We start from the raw sequence: 16,195 nt of genomic DNA, 5'->3' as shown, positions 1-16,195 counted from the left end.
CCGTACGTACATAAGTGCATCAACCGTACGTATGCATCAACCCCACAGTGATTGTACATACATATCCCAACCAGAAAGCATGGATTAGAGGCAACATCCGCACCGAGCTAAAGGCCAGAGCTGCCGCTTTCAAGGAGCGGGACATTAATCCGGACGCTTATAAGAAATCCCACTATGCCCTTAGATGAACCATCAAACAGGCAAAGCATCAATACAGGACTAAGATTGAATCCTACTACACCGGCTCTGATGCTCGTCGAATGTGGCAAGGCTTGCAGAATTATTCTGGACAACAAAGGGAAACCCAGCCGTGAGCTGCCCAGTGACGCTAGCCTACCAGATGGGCTAAATGCCTTTAATGCTCGCTTCGAGGCAATTAACACTGAAGCATGCATGAGAGCACCAGCTGTTCCGGATGACTGTGTGATCATGCTCTACATAGCCGATGTGAACAAGACCATTAAACAGGTCAACATTCACAAGGCTGCAGAGCAAGATGGATTACCAGGATGTGTACTGCAAGCTTGCAAACTCTCGACCCGCCCCAGGTGGTAAGGAAATGGAGGGCCGAACATGCCCCATTCACATCGATGAGGCTGAAGTGGAGCGGGTCGAGAGTTTCAAGTTCCTTGGTGTTCACATCACCAACACATCACCAACATACTATCCTGGTCCAAACACACCAAGAAAGTTGTGAAGAGGGCACGACAACGCATTTTCCACTTAGGAGACTGAAAAGATTTGGCATGTGTCCACAGATCCTCAAAAAGTTCTACAGCTGCACCTTTGAGAGCATCCTGACCGGTTGCATCATGGTATGGCAACTGCTCAGCATCCGACCGTAAAGCACTACAGAGGGTTGTGCGTACAGCCCAATACATCACTGGGGCCAAGCTTCATGCCATCCAGGACCTATATACTAGGCGGTGTCAGAGGAAACCCCAAAAAATTGTCAAAGACTCCAGCCACCCAAGTCATAGACTATTCTCTCTGCTGCCGCACAGCAAGCAGTACCGGTGTGCCAAGTCTAGGTCCAAAAAACAGCTTCTACTCCCAAGATATGACTGCTGAACAATTAATCAAATGGTCACACTGACTATTTTCATTGAACCCCCCCCTTGTGTTTACACTGCTGCTTTTCACTGTTTAAAATCTATGCATTGTCACTTTACCCCTACCTACATGTACAATTTACCTCAACTAACCTCTGCCCCCGCACATTAACTCGGTAATGGCGCTGGAGAAGAAGGCAGACGTTTTACGTGTCCCCAACCGATTCTGTTTTTTGTTTGTTTATTTGTGTTTTTTGTAACTTTTTTTAAACTTATTTTAAACATAATGTTGCTGCTACCATCTCTTATGATCGAAAATAACTTCTGGACATCAGGACTGCGATTACTTACCAGACTGGCAGAACACTTGTTTTCCTTTAACGCATCTGACGAGCCCGAAGCGAATGATGTACTGCTTTCTCGGGAACAGGCCCAAATCCCCGTGATTTGCATGAAGGGGAGGCAGAGAAAAAGGGGCCAAAGGGCCCTCTGAGAAATCGTAGTCAATCGGATAAACCCCGACTTCCTTCCATTCTGCTAGCAAATGTGCAATCTTTGGAGAATAAATAGATGACCTACACGCAAGATTAAACTACCAACTGGACATTCAAACTGTAATATCTTATGTTTCACGGAGTCGTGGCTGAACGATGACACTATCAACATACAGCTGGCTGGTTATATGGTGTACCGGCAGGATAGAACAGCAGATTCTGGTAAGACAAGGGGCGGCGGCTATGTATTTTTGTAAATAACAGCTGGTGCACGATATCTAAGGAAGTCTCGAGCTATTGCTCGCCTGAGGTAGAGTATCTCATGATAAGCTGTAGACCACACAATCTACCTTGAGAGTTTTCATCTGTATTTTTCGGAGCTGTTTACATACCACCAAACAGAGGCTGGCACAAAGACAGCATTGAATGAGCTGTATTCCGCCATAAGCAAACAGGAAAACGCTCACCCTGAGGCGGCGCTCCTAGTAGCCGGGGACTTTAATGCAGGGAAACTGAAATCCTTTTTACCAAATTTCAATCAGCATGTTAAATGTGCAACCAGAGGGAAAACAAATCTGGACCACCTTTACTCCACACACAGAAACGCATACAAAGCTCTCCCTCGCCCTCCATTTGGCAAATCTGGCCATAATTCTATCCTCCTGACTCTTGCTTACAAGCAAAAATTAAAGCAGGAAGCACAAGTGACAAGATCAATAAAAACTGGTCAGATGAAGCAGATGCTAAGCTACATGACTGTTTTGCTAGCACAGACTGAAATATGTTCAAGGATTACTCCGATGGCATTGAGGAGTACACCACATCAGTCATTGGCTTCGTCAATAAGTGCATCGATGACTTCATCCCCACAGCGACCATACATACATACCCCAACTAGAAGCCATCGATTACAGGCAACATCCGCACTGAGCTAAAGGCTAGAGCTGCCGCTTTCAAGGAGCGGGACTCTAAACCGGAAGCTTATAACCCGGAACCTTCTCCCAGGTAGGATTACAGGCAACATCCGCACTGAATTAAAGCCGAGAGCTGCCGCTTTCAATGAGCGGGACTCTAACCCGGAAGATTATAACCCGGAATTTCCTCCCAGTTAGGGGAGTGATGAGCTCTACAGCAGAGTCTCACAACTCGATCGCTGGTTGAAAATAGTTTTCTGCCCCTCCCAAAAGATAATTGGCCCTCTTTCTGGGACTCACCCACAAACAGGACCAAGCCTGGCCTGCTGAAGAGTGACGGACTCCGGGGTGCTCATCTTATCTATGAACATAGACAGGGCTCTAACTCCCCTAGCTCTACAATGAGATAGGGTGCAGGCCAGGCAGCAGGCTGTTAGCCAGCCTGCCAGCTTAGTGGAGTCTGCCACTAGCACAGTCAGTGTAGTCAGCTCAGCTATCCCCATTGAGACCGTGTCTGTCTGTGCCTCGATTTAGGTTGGGCAAAACTAAACATGGTGGTGTTCGCCTTAGCAATCTCACTGGAATAAAGACCTCCTCCATTCCTGTCATTATTGAAAGAGATTGTGATATCTCACATCTTAAAACTGGGCTACTTAATGTTAGATCCCTCACCTCCAAGGCATTTAAAGTCAATGAACTAATCACTGATCATAATCTTGATGTGATTGGCCTGACTGAAACATGGCTTAAGCCTGATGAATTTACTATATTAAATGAGGCCTCACCTCCTGGTTACACTAGTGACCATATCCCCCGCGCATCCCACAAAGAGGAAGTGCTGCTTACATTTACGATAGCAAATTTCAATTTACAAAAAAACGACTGTGTTTTTGTCTTTTGAGCATCTAGTCATGAAATCTATGCAGCCTACTCAATCACTTTTTATAGCTACTGTTTACAGGCCTCCTGGGCCATATTCAGCGTTCCTCACTGAGTTCCTATCGGACCTTGTAGTCATGGAAGATAATATTCACATTTTTGGTGACTTTAATATTCACATGGAAAAGTCCACAAACCCACTCCAAAATGCTTTCGGAGCCATCATCGACTCAGTGGGTTTTGTCCAACATGTCTCTGGACCTACTCACTGCCACAGTCATACTCTGGACCTAGTTTTGTCCCGTGGAATAAATGTTGTTGATCTTAATGTTTTTCCTCATAATCCTGGACTATCGGACCACCATTTTATTACATTTGCAATCTCAACAAATAATCTGCTCAGACCCAACCAAGGATCATCAAAAGCTGTGGTATAAATTATTGGACAACCCAACAATTCCTAGATACCCTTCCAGACTCCCTCCACCTACCCAAGGACGTCAGAGTACAAAAATCAGTTAACCACCTAACTAAGGAACTCAATTTCACCTTGTGTAATACCCTAGATGCAGTCGCACCCCTAAAACAAAAAACATATGTCATAAGAAACGAGCTCCCTGGTATACAGAAAATACCCGAGCTATGAAGCAAGCTTCCAGAAAATTGGAATGGAAATGGTGCTACACCAAACTGGAAGTCTCCTGACTAGCTTGGAAAGACACTGCACGGTACTATCGAAAAGCCCTCACTGCTGCTCGATCATCCTATTTTTCCAACTTAATTGAGGAAAATAAGAACAATCTTAATTTATTTTTGATACTGTCGCAAAGCTAACTTAAAAGCAGCATTCCACAAGAGAGGATGGCTTTCACTTCAGTAGTGATAAATTCATGAACTTCCTTGACGAAAAATCATGGTCATTAGAAAGCAAATTACGGACTCCTCTTTAAATCTGTGTATTCCGCCAAAGCTCAGTTGTCCTGAGTCTGGACAACATTTTTTACATTTTTACATTTAGCAGACGCTCTTATCCAGAGCGACTTACAGTAGTGAATGCATACATTTCTTCCCCCGTACTGGTCCCCCGCGGGAATCAAACCCACAACCCTGGCGTTGCAAACACTATGCTCTACCAACTGAGCAACACTGCCAGGACCTAGGATCAAGGAAGACACTAAAGTTTTTTAATACTATATCTCTTTTATTTTATTTATTTTTATTTCACCTTTATTTAACCAGGTAGGCTAGTTGAGAAAAAGTTCTCATTTTCAACTGTGACACTCTAGACACACTGATGAAAATAATCATGTCCTCTAAACCTTCAAGCTGCATACTGGACCCTTTTCCAACTAAACTACTGAAAGAGCTGCTTCCTGTGCTTGGCCCTCCTATGTTGAACATAATAAACGTCTCTCTATCCACCGGATGTGTACCAAACTCACTAAAAGTGGCAGTAATAAAGCCTCTCTTGAAAAAGACAAACCTTGACCCAGAAGATATAAAAAACTATCGGCCTATATCGAATCTCCCATTCCTCTCAAAAAGTTTTGAAAAAGCTGTTGCGCAGCAACTCACTTCCTTCCTGACAAACAATGTATACGAAGAGCTTCAGTCTGGTTTTAGACCTCATCATGGCACTGAGACTGCACTTGTGAAGGTGGTAAATTACCTGCTCTTCATTTATCTTCGTGCTCCTAGTCCTTAGTGCTGCTTTTGATACCATCGATAACCACATTATTTTGGAGAGATTGGAAACCCAAATTGGTCTACACGGACAAGTTCTGGCCTGGTTTAGATCTTATCTGTTGGAAATATATAAGTTTGTCTCTGTAGATGGTTTGTCCTCTGACAAATCAACTGTAAATTTCAATGTTCCTCAAGGCTGCGTTTTAGGACCATTATTGTTTTCACTATATATTTTACCTCTTGGTGATATCATTTGGAAACATGTTATCAAATCAAATTTTATTTGTCACATACACATGGTTAGCAGATGTTAATGTGAGTGTAGCGAAATGCTTGTGCTTCTAGTTCCGACCATGCAGTAACATCTAACAAGTAATCTAACCTAACAAGTTCACAACACCTACCTTATAGACACAAGTGTAAAGGAATGAATAAGAATATGTACATAAAAATATATGAATGAGTGACGGCCGAATGGCATAGGCAAGATGTAGTAGATGGTATAGAGTACAGTATATTCATATGAGAGGAGTAATATAGGGTATGTAAACATTATATAAAGTGGCATTGTTTAAAGTGGCTCGAGTTGAGCCAGTATGTTGGCAGCAGCCACTCAATGTTAGTGATGGCTGTTTAATAGTCTGATGGCCTTGAGATAGAAACTGTTTTTCAGTCTCTCGGTCCCCGCTTTGATGAACCTGTACTGACCTTGCCTTCTGGATGATAGCGGGGTGAACAGGCAGTGGCTCGGCTGGTTGTAGTCCTTGATGATATTTTTAGCCTTCCTGCTAGGTGTCCTGGAGGGCAGGTAGTTTGCCCCCGGTGATGCGTTGTGCAGACCTCACTACCCTCTGGAGAGCCTTCCGGTTGTGGGCGGAGCAGTTGCCATACCAGGCGGTGATACAGCCCGACAGGATGCTCTCGATTGTGCATCTGTAAAAGTTTGTGAGTGTTTTTGGTGACAAGCCAAATTTCTTCAGCCTCCTGAGGTTGAAGAGGCGCTGCTGCGCCTTCTTCACCACGCTGTCTGTGTGGGTGGACCATTTCAGTTTGTCCGTGATGTGTACCCCGAGGAACTTAAAACTTTCCACCCTCTCCACTACTGTCCCGTCGATGTGGATAGGGGGCTGCTCCTTTCACTGCTATGCGGATGACACACAGCTGTACATTTTGATGAAACATGGTGAAGCCCCAAAATTGCCCTGTTTTTCAGACATAAGGAAGTGGATGGGGGCAAATGTTCTACTTTTAAACTCCGACAAAACAGAGATGCTAGTTCTAGGTACCAAGAAACAAAGAGATCTTCTGTTGAATCTGACAATTAATCTTGATGGTTGTACAGTCATCTCAAATAAAACTGTGAAGGACCTCAGCGTCTCTCTGGACCCTGATCTCTCTTTTGACAAACATATCTTGTTTCAAAGACATCTTTTTTCAATCTACGTTGCAAAAATCAGAAACTTTCTGTCCAAAAGTTATGCAGAAAAACTATTCCATGCTTTTGTCACTTCTAGGTTAGACTACTGCAATGCTCTACTTTCCGGCTACCCGGATAAAGCACTAAATAAACTTCAGTTAGTGCTGAACACGGCTGCTAGAATCTTGTCTAGAACCAGAAAATGGTATCATATTACTCCAGTGCTAGCCTCTCAACACTGGCTTCCTGTTAAGGCTGATTTCAAGGTTTACTGCTAACCTACAAAGCATTACATGGGCTTGCTCCTACCTATCTTTCCGATTTGGTCCTGCCGTACATTCCTACACGTACGCTACGGTCACAAGACGCAGGCCTCCTTACTGTCCCTAGAATTTCTAAGCAAACAGCTGGAGGCAGGGCTTTCTCCTATAGAGCTCCAATTTTATGAAATGGTCTGCCTATCCATGTGAGAGACGCAGACTCGGTCTCGACCTTTAAGTCTTTATTGAAGACTCATCTCTTCATAAGGTCCTATGATTGAGTGTGGTCTGGCCCAGGAGTGTGAAGGTGCACGTAAAGGCACTGGAGCAACGAACTGCCCTTGCTGTCTCTGCCTGGCCGTTTTCCCTCTCTCCACTGGGATTCTCTGCCTCAAACCCTATTACAGGGGCTGAGTCCCTGGCTTTCTGGTGCTCTTCCATGCCGTCCCTAGGAGGGGTGCGTCACTTGAATGGGTTGAGTCACTGACGTGATCTTCCTGTCCGGGTTATTGGTGCCCCCCTTTTGGTTCGTCCCGTGGGAGAGATCTTCGTGGGCTATACTCGGCCTTGTCTCAGGAGAGTAAGTTGGTGGTTGAAGATATCCCTCTAGTGGTGTGGGGGCTGTGCTTTGGCAAAGTGGGTGGTGTTATATTCTGCCTGTTTGGCCCTGTCCGGGGTATCGTTGGACGGGGCCACAGTGTGTCCCGACCCCTCCTGTCTCAGCCTCCAGTATTTATGCTGCAATAGTTTATGTGTCAGGGGGCTAGGGTCAGTCTGTTTAATGTGGAGCTTTTCTCCTTTCTTATCCGGTGTCCTGTGTGAATTTGAGAACGCTCTCTCTAATTCTCTCTCTCCTTTTCTCTCTTCCTTTCTTCCTTTCTTTCTTTCGTTCTTTCTGAGGACCTGAGCCCTAGGTCCATGCTTCAGGACCTCCTGACCTGATGATGTCTTGCTGTCCCCAGTCCACCTTTTCGTGCTGCTGCTCCAGTTTGGCACTGAAACATGAATGAGAGCATCAGCTGTTCCGGAAGACTGTGATCACTCTCTCCGCAGCTGATGTGTGTAAGATCTTTAAACAGGTCAACATTCACAAGTCCGCAGGGCCAGATGGATTACCAGGACATGTACTGCGAGCATGTGCTGACCAACTGGCAAGTGTCTTCACTGACATTTTCAACCTCTCCCTGTCTGAGTCTGTAATACCAGCATGTTTGAAGCAGACCACCATAGTGCCTGTGCCCAACAACACTAAGGTAACGTGCATAAGTGACTACCGACCCGTAGCACTCACGTCTGTAGCCATGAAGTGCGTTGAAATGCTGGTCATGGCTAACATCAACTCCATTATCCCAGAAACCCTAGACCCACTCCAATTTGCATACCACCCCAACAGATCCACAGATGATGCAACATCTATTGCACTCCGCACTGCCCTTTCCAACCTGGACAAAAGGAACACCTATGTGAGAATGCTATTCATTGACTACAGCTCAGGATTCAACACCACAGTGCCCTTTGGACCCTGGGACTAAACACCTCCCTCTGCAACTGGATCCTGGACTTCCTGAAGGGTCGCCCCCAGGTGGTGAGGGTAGGTAATAACACATTCGCTACGCTGATCCTCAACACTGGAGCCCCTCAGGGGTGCATGCTCAGTCCCCTCCTGTACTCCCTGTTTACCCACGACTGCGTGGCCAGGCACAACTCAATACCATCATTAAGTTTGCAGATGACAACAATGGTAGGCCTGATCACCAACAATGACGAGACAGCCTATAGGGAGGAGGTCTTATACCTAGCAGGGTGGTGCCAGAATAACAACCTATCGCTCAACATCATCAAGACAAAGGAGATAATTGTGGACTAGAGGAAAAGCAGGACTGAGCATGTTAAGCGACGAGGCTGTAGTGGAGCAGGTTGAGAGCTTCAAGTTCCTTGGTGTCCACATCACCAACAAACTAGAATGGTCCAAACACACCAAGACAGTCATGAAAAGGGCACAAAAAAGCCTATTACCCCTCAGGAAACTAAAAAGATTTGGCATGGGTCCTCAGATCCTCAAACGTTTCTACAGCTGCAACATCGAGAGCTTCCTGATTGGTTGCATCACTGCCTGGTACAGCAACTGATCGGCCTCCGACCGCAAGGCACTACAGAGGGTAGTGCGTACGGCCCAGTACATCACTGGGGCTAAGCTGCCTGCCATCCAGGACCTCTACACCAGGGTGATGTCAGAGGAAGGCCCTAAAAATTGTCAAAGACCCCAGCCACCCCAGTCATAGAATATTTTCTCTACTTCCGCATGGCAAGCAGTTCCGGAGCGCCAAGTCTAGGATCAAAAGGCTTATCAACAGCTTTTACTCCCAAGCCATAAGACTCCTGAACAGGTAATCAAATGGCTACCCGGACTATCTGCAGTTCATACCAGGGTGACAGGTGAGGTGGGTAGAATGGGCCCACTGAAAAACATCAGAGCAAACAGAATCAGGAACAAACCGGGTCAGGCTGGTTCTGCTGAACCTGGCGGATAACGGGACTCGATCTCCCAGGAGACGGCAGCAACGATGCAGGTGGATGGCACAATGGCATCTGACTCAGAACCAGTGTTGTTGGCGGTGAACTGGCGGAAGAGGGCATCAGGCTTGGTATTCCTAAAACCAGGGCGATAAGTGAGTGTGAAATTGAATCTACCGAATCGATCTGGATGTAGGACAGGTTTTTGTGGTCTGTCCACATGATGAAGGGGAGTACAGAGTCCTCCAGGAGTTCCCGATTACCGACGTCAAAATTCTTCCCTGCAGGTGAGAGCTTACGGGAAAAGAATGCAGATGGTTGGAGCTCATGATCAGTGGGGGAACGTTGAGAAAGAACAGCACCTACCCTGGTGTCAGAAGCGTCCACCTCCACGATGAACTGGAGTTCTGGGTCTGGCTGAGTGAGGACTGGAGCAGAGGTGAAGCGGCGCTTGAGTTCCAGTAACGCTGCCTCTGCCTCAGGGGTCCGGTGGAAAGGAGTGGAGGTGAGAGGTGTTGCCAGACGGCTGTAGTTGCGGATGAGACGTCTGTAAAAATTGGCAAACTCCAGGAAACGCTGTAGCTGCTTCAGGTTAGAGGGCACAGGCCACTGTGACTGCCATGACCTTGGTGGGGTCCATACGTAACTCCCCCTGTGTAATAATATAACCCAGGAAAGACACAGGAAGCATGGAACTCACATTTCTCAGCTTTGACAAAAAGTCATAGCCGTAGGAGAACTTGGCAAACTTGTTGCTGGTGAGCCTCAGGGTCCTAAGAAATAATCTGAATGTCATCCAAATAGACAAAAACAAAGTGTTCAATCACATCCCTCAGCACATCATTGACTAGGTTCTGTAAAACAGCAGGGGCGTTTGTAAGACCAAAAGGCATGACCAAATGCTCAAAGTGGCCAAGTGGTGTGTTGAACGCAGTCTTCAACTCGTCCCCCTCTCTGATGCGGACAAGGTGGTAGGCATTCTGAAGGTCGAGTTTGGTGAACACCAAGAAACCATGGAGGGGGGCAAAGGCAGAACTGATGAGTGGCAAGGGATACTTGTTCTTAACTATGATATTATTCATCCCACAAAAGTCTATGTACGGCCTCAGTGACCCATCCTTCTTATTTACAAAGAAAACAACAGCACCCACCGGAGGGGAAGAAGACCTGATAAGTCCTGCAGCCTGGGAATCCTGGATGTACCTCCCCATAGCCTCGTGCTCGCGGCAAGAGGTTATACAACCGGCTACTGGGAAGAGGAGATCCAGGCAGGAGGTCAATGGGGCAGTCGAATGGCCGATGAGGTGGCAGCGACAGGGCGTGGTGCTTGTTGAACACAGGAGCTAGATCGTGATACTTGGGGGAACTGTTGACAGGTTCGGAGGTTCTGGAATGGACTGGGGCACAGACAATGCAGAGGCAAGGGCAGAATGTAAACAATTAGAGTGACAAAATGAACTCCAAGTGGTTACCCTTCTGGCGGTCCAGTCGATCTGTGGGTTGTGCAGCTTTAACCAACGATGTCCAAGAACCAGGGGAGAGTGAGGGCAGTCGAAATTGATCCTTTCCTGGTGGTTTCCAGAAAGACGCAGGATGAAAGGGACGATCCTCTCCCAGACATGGTCGAGGAGCTGTCCGTTGAGAGCATTGGCATCGAGGGGTGAGTTGAGTGGAACAGTGTCCAGGCCCAACTGGGTAACGACACCACGGTTCAGGAAATTCTTGTCGGTGCCCTAGTTGATGAGAGCAGGCAGAGGAAAAACCTGGCTCTGCCACATGAGGGCGCCGTCAAGCAGGGATCTGAGGGGAGATGGGCAGGCGATTTGGCTCAACAGTATAGCCCCCACTACTGCCGAGCCACCTCTTTTGCTGGAAGCAGGGAACAAGTGGAGACAAAATGACCAACACTCACGGAGACGGTTGTCGATGCGGATGGTGAGAAAGATGAGCTCATCGAGTCAGTCAGGCTCATCCCTGGACATCAACTCGTCCTTGATGGTCTCAGTGAGAGCATTCTGGAATGCTCCCTGAAGGGCCTCCTCATTCCAGCCGCTCTCAGGGGCGAGGGTGCGAAACTCGATCACCATTTCAGCGACACCATGGGAGCCTTGATGGAGGGACAGGAGTCATTTAGTGGTATCCTTTCCGCTGACAGGGTGGTCGAAGACTCTCTTCATCTCGAGGAGCAGATGGGAGACTCTCTCCCACACTGCCGTGGCCCAGGAGAGTGCTGCTCCATGGAGGCAGTCAATCAGGAAGGATATCTTGGCCAGTTCACTAGCATAAGAGTAGGGCTGTTGCTCGAATACAAGTGAACATTGTACCAAAAAGTCTCTGCAAGCTCCGAGGTTGCTATTGTAACGCTCGGGAGCCAGAACAAATGGCTCACAGGGCAGAGGAGAAGAACTAGGGGATGGTTGCGAGTTCTGGGTGAAGGTTCAGGCCCTGCAGGTCAGAAAGGCTCTGTGAAAACTCCATGATGTGCTCCAGAAGGATTTTTAGGGCTTGGTCATGTTGCTCAAGCAGGGCGCCTTTGCCTGTGAAGGTTTGGTGGAGAGGATCTAAGTCTGCTGGGTTCATATCTTTGGCCAGATCGTACTGTTACGTGGGGTGGAGCAGGTGAACCCAAGTGCCAGACTCAGACGAGGAGACAGGGATAAGGTAAACAAGGTATTTATTGAAAAGTGGGGGGGAGATGGGGTGCAGGCCAGGGGAAGCTCGGGCGGGTAGCAGGGAACTGAGGAATTGAGGCTGCGGCTGTGGGGCAAGAGCAGTAGGGGCAGGGTAAGCAAGTCCAGAGCGGAAACCAAGGAAGCAGTAGAGCGGGGGTCGTCCAGGGCTGGGATGCAGGACTGATGAGACGAGGGACTGGAGACAGCGATCAGAGTCAGAGCGGACAGAACTGTAGCGGAGAGAAAAGTATCGTCAGGCTGGGGAAAACAGGCACCACAGGATAACAAGATCTATGCAGGAACAAACGGCTTGAAATGTAGACTGACTGAGCAGCGGCTACGATCTGGCACCGTGGAAGTGGCAGGGCTGAGTTTTAGTTATTGATTATGGAACAGGTTGCAGCTGGTGGGGATCTGCTCTGACTCCAGCACACCTGTCTCCACTCACACAGTCAGATACACCCACCCACAGAGAGAGAGGGAGAAAGCACTGGGGGAGTGGTGGCAGGTTAGGGAGACACAGGATAAGAAGTAGAGGGCATGGCAGGGGCAGATGTAACACAACTGCCACATAAACTCTGACCTTTCTTTCCTTCCTTGATGCAAAGTCATCAATTACACCATCACTAAGATGTTCCTGTGACATGGTGGACTTCAGGTAGGATTTTACGATTTTCAGCTTTGAACAGCTCCTCTCTGCTTCAGCTACGGTCACTGGAAGAGTAAGAAATTCTGAGAGCAGTCCACAAATTTGGATACATTTCTGAGAGCTCCCTTTCGTGTATAAATATCAGCAGCTCAAGCAGGGTCATGGTCTTCAATGGCAAGTCAGGCAAGTTCTTCAGTTGCTGCGCAAGCTCTCTGCCATCCAAGTCTGAGTGTTCTTTATAGTGCAGTGTCATACTAAGTGCCTCATGTTCTTCTGTCAGCTCCTCATTTGAGATACTTTGGAAGGTTGACAACACTCCAAACTTCTCTCCCACATTTTACAAAGTGGAAAATCTTTCCTGAAGGGCTGAGGTTGCTGCATCAACAACGACATTGAAAAATGTTACCTCCAGCTTCTTCAGGGCATCACTCAAAGGCTCATCAAATGATTTGTATGAATAGTGCCACTTTTTGGAACTCAGACCTTTTTTGTTGTAGAACGGCCTCTACATTCACACCCTCGCAAATATCCTTGGCTGACGTTTGTGCAGTCATAAAGCCTGTGCCAGGTAGTTGCTGACACCTCTCTCTGTCTTTCTGAGAAGACTGACTGCAACATCCACATGCATGCTGGGAGACTGCATCAGCTTGCTCACATGTTGGATCTGGCTCCAGATGTCACACCACTCCACTGTACAGATGCTGAAGTGGTATGATCCCACCTCCTCTGACAAGGACTGGGCCTCAATCTTTATCACAGGGTGTTTGGTTTGATCCCTCACCTCAATCAGTGCCTCTCTCACCTCTGCTGCCTGATACCTCAGTGGCTCGACAATCTTAACTGTACTCTCCCACCTTGTCTCAGTCCACATTTTCAAAGTGATGTCCCCATGTTTTTTCAGGATGGCCCATCGCTGTGTGGAGGCTGTGAACAAGGTATACAGTTTGTGTAAGAAGCCAAAGTAACCTGTGGCATAGACAGAACTTTTAGCAGCATCAGCCACAATCAGATTCAATGTGTGAGCCCCACATGGCACAAATAGAGCTCTTGGATTCATTTCCAGGAGTCTGGCTTGGACACCTTTGTTTTTGCATCTCATGTTGGCTCATTATCATAAGACCGTCCTCTGCAGTCCTCAAAATAAAATGTTTCACCTCTAATCTTTTGAGAATCAGGGATGCCAAATGTTGGCCCGTGGACTCCTCTGCCCCCAAAATCTCCATAAGATGTTATTTTATGTGGGGCTCCTCCTTCAGTGACACAATTCTAATCACAACTGACAACTTTTCAGTGTGGCTGACATCTGAGGTGCAATCTAGAATGATAGAGAAGAATTTTGCCAGCTTGATGTCACTCACCATTATTGAAATTACCTTGCTGCTTAACAAATCAATGAGTTCAGTCCATATTTAGTGGCCAAGGTAGCTGGTGGTGTGACTCCAGGTCCCTTTTTGGACACGGTTAAGGTGCTCTTTAATGACTGGATCAAATTGTGCCATCAGTTTAACCTCTGAGAAAATGTCCATTTGATGGAGAGTACAGTGTTTCTGTGTGTCCCCTTAGTGGCAGATTTCTAATTGCCAGACACTGGACAATAACAGTCAGACGTGTCAACACCTTTCTCCATCTTATCCTCTCAGCCTCCATAAGTGCCATCTCATGCTTATCAATTGTTTCCCCTTTTTTGATCCTCATTGCCAGTTCTTTCCATGTTTTCATGCAGTTTTTGGTGTTCTGGACTGCTGCCGTGTGAAGTCAGCAAAGAACTTGCATGTTTCCAGTCTGCTAGTCCTGAGTTTGCTAAATCAATTTTATTCTTAGAAAGAGTTTGCAACAGAAGCAGAAAAGGTTGTTGTTTCTTTCAGAATACACCAACCAACTTCTAGGGATTTTTTTCACCACTCACCAAGGTCTTCCTGAAATACTGGTGGTGGCAACTTCTTCCATCACTCTCATTCCTTGGGAAAACAAAGTTAAGTGGTACCTCACTTTGTCCTCTGCAAACTAGTTGTGTCCGAATTCTGTCAGTCAGAACTGAATGCCAGTCACCAGGGTCTGTAGACAGTGGTTCATCCTCAGCAGCAGGATTTGGTGGGGATGCTGTTACAGGCATTTCTAATGGCGAGCACATGGGCATTAGTTTACACACGTTATTCACATAATTTATAGTGGTGGAACATCCCATGTACATACCCAGTAATAATAAAATCATCATTGTTACCTACAATATGGAAACTTAAAACTTTGCAAAAGGGAAATTATTTATTTAGTTTATGTTATACAGGGATGCACACATAAACACATGTGCTTGTACCGAAACACGCACAAATACACCTGAATAATCCTACTGGGGAGAAGTGGAAGTAAATGGGTCTTCATCCTCAGACAACATTTGTGAAGACAGCTGTGTGGCTGAGGAGGTGGATGGCTCCTCATCCTGGCCAGTGCCAGGGTTATCATCAGACAGGGCCAAACAGGCAGGATATAACCCCACCCACTTTGCCAAAGCACAGCCCCCACACCACTAGAGGGATATTTTGAACCAGCAACCTACTACCATCCTGAGACAAGGCCGAGTACAGCCCACGAAGATCTCTCCCACGGCACAAACCTGAGGGGGCGCCAACCCGGACAGGAAGATCACGTCAGTGACTCAACCCACTCAAGTGACGCACCCCTCCTAGGGACGACATGGAAGAACACCAGAAAGCCAGTGACTCAGCCCCTGTAATAGGTTGAGGCAGAGAATCCCGGTGGAGAGAGGGAAACTGGCCAGGCAGAGACAGCAAGGGGTGGTTCATTGCTCCAGTGCCTTTCCATTCACCTTCCCACCCCTGGGCCAGACAACACTCAATCATAGGACCTACTGAAGAAATGAGTCTTCAATAAAGACTTAAAGGTTGATCCCGAGTCTGCGTCTCTCACATTCCATAAAAATGGAGCTATATAGGTGAAAGCCCTGCCTCCAGCTGTTTGCTTAGAAATTCTAAGGACAGTATGGAGGCCTGCATCTTGTGACCGTAGCATACGTGTAGGTTTGTACGGCAGGACCAAATCGGAAAGACTGGTAGGAGCAAACCCATGTAATGCTTTGTAGGTTAGCAGTAAAACCTTGAAATCAGCCCTTGCCTTAACAGGAAGCCAGTGTAGAGAGGCTAGCACTGGAGTAATATCTTCAAATTTTCTGGTTCTAGTCAAGATTCTAGCAGCCGTGTTCAGCACTAACTGAAGTTTATTTTGTGCTTTATCCGGGTAGCCGGAAAATAGAGCATACCAGTAGGTTAATCTAGAAGTGACAAAAGCATGGATAAGTTTCTCTGCACAAAGTTTCAGATTTTTGCAATGTTACGGAGATGGAAAAAAGCAGTCCTTGAAATATTCTTGATATGTTTGTCAAAAGAGAGATCAGGGTCCAGAGTACAGCCGAGGTCCTTCACAGTTTTATTTGAGATGACTGTACAACCATCAAGATGAATTGTCAGATTGAACAGAAGATTTTTGTTTCTTGGGACCTAGAACTTGTCTGAAACACAGGCTTCCAGGGAGGGCAATTTTGGGGCTTTAAAACCTGCTAGGGCTAGGGGGCAGTATTTACACGGCCGGATAAAAAAACTTACCCGATTTAATCTGGTTACTACTCCTACCCAGTAACTAGTGT

This window comes from Salmo trutta, chromosome 18, assembly GCF_901001165.1.
Source record: "Salmo trutta chromosome 18, fSalTru1.1, whole genome shotgun sequence".
In the NCBI taxonomy this organism is placed as follows: domain Eukaryota; kingdom Metazoa; phylum Chordata; class Actinopteri; order Salmoniformes; family Salmonidae; genus Salmo; species Salmo trutta.
This window is presented reverse-complemented; position numbering follows the sequence as displayed.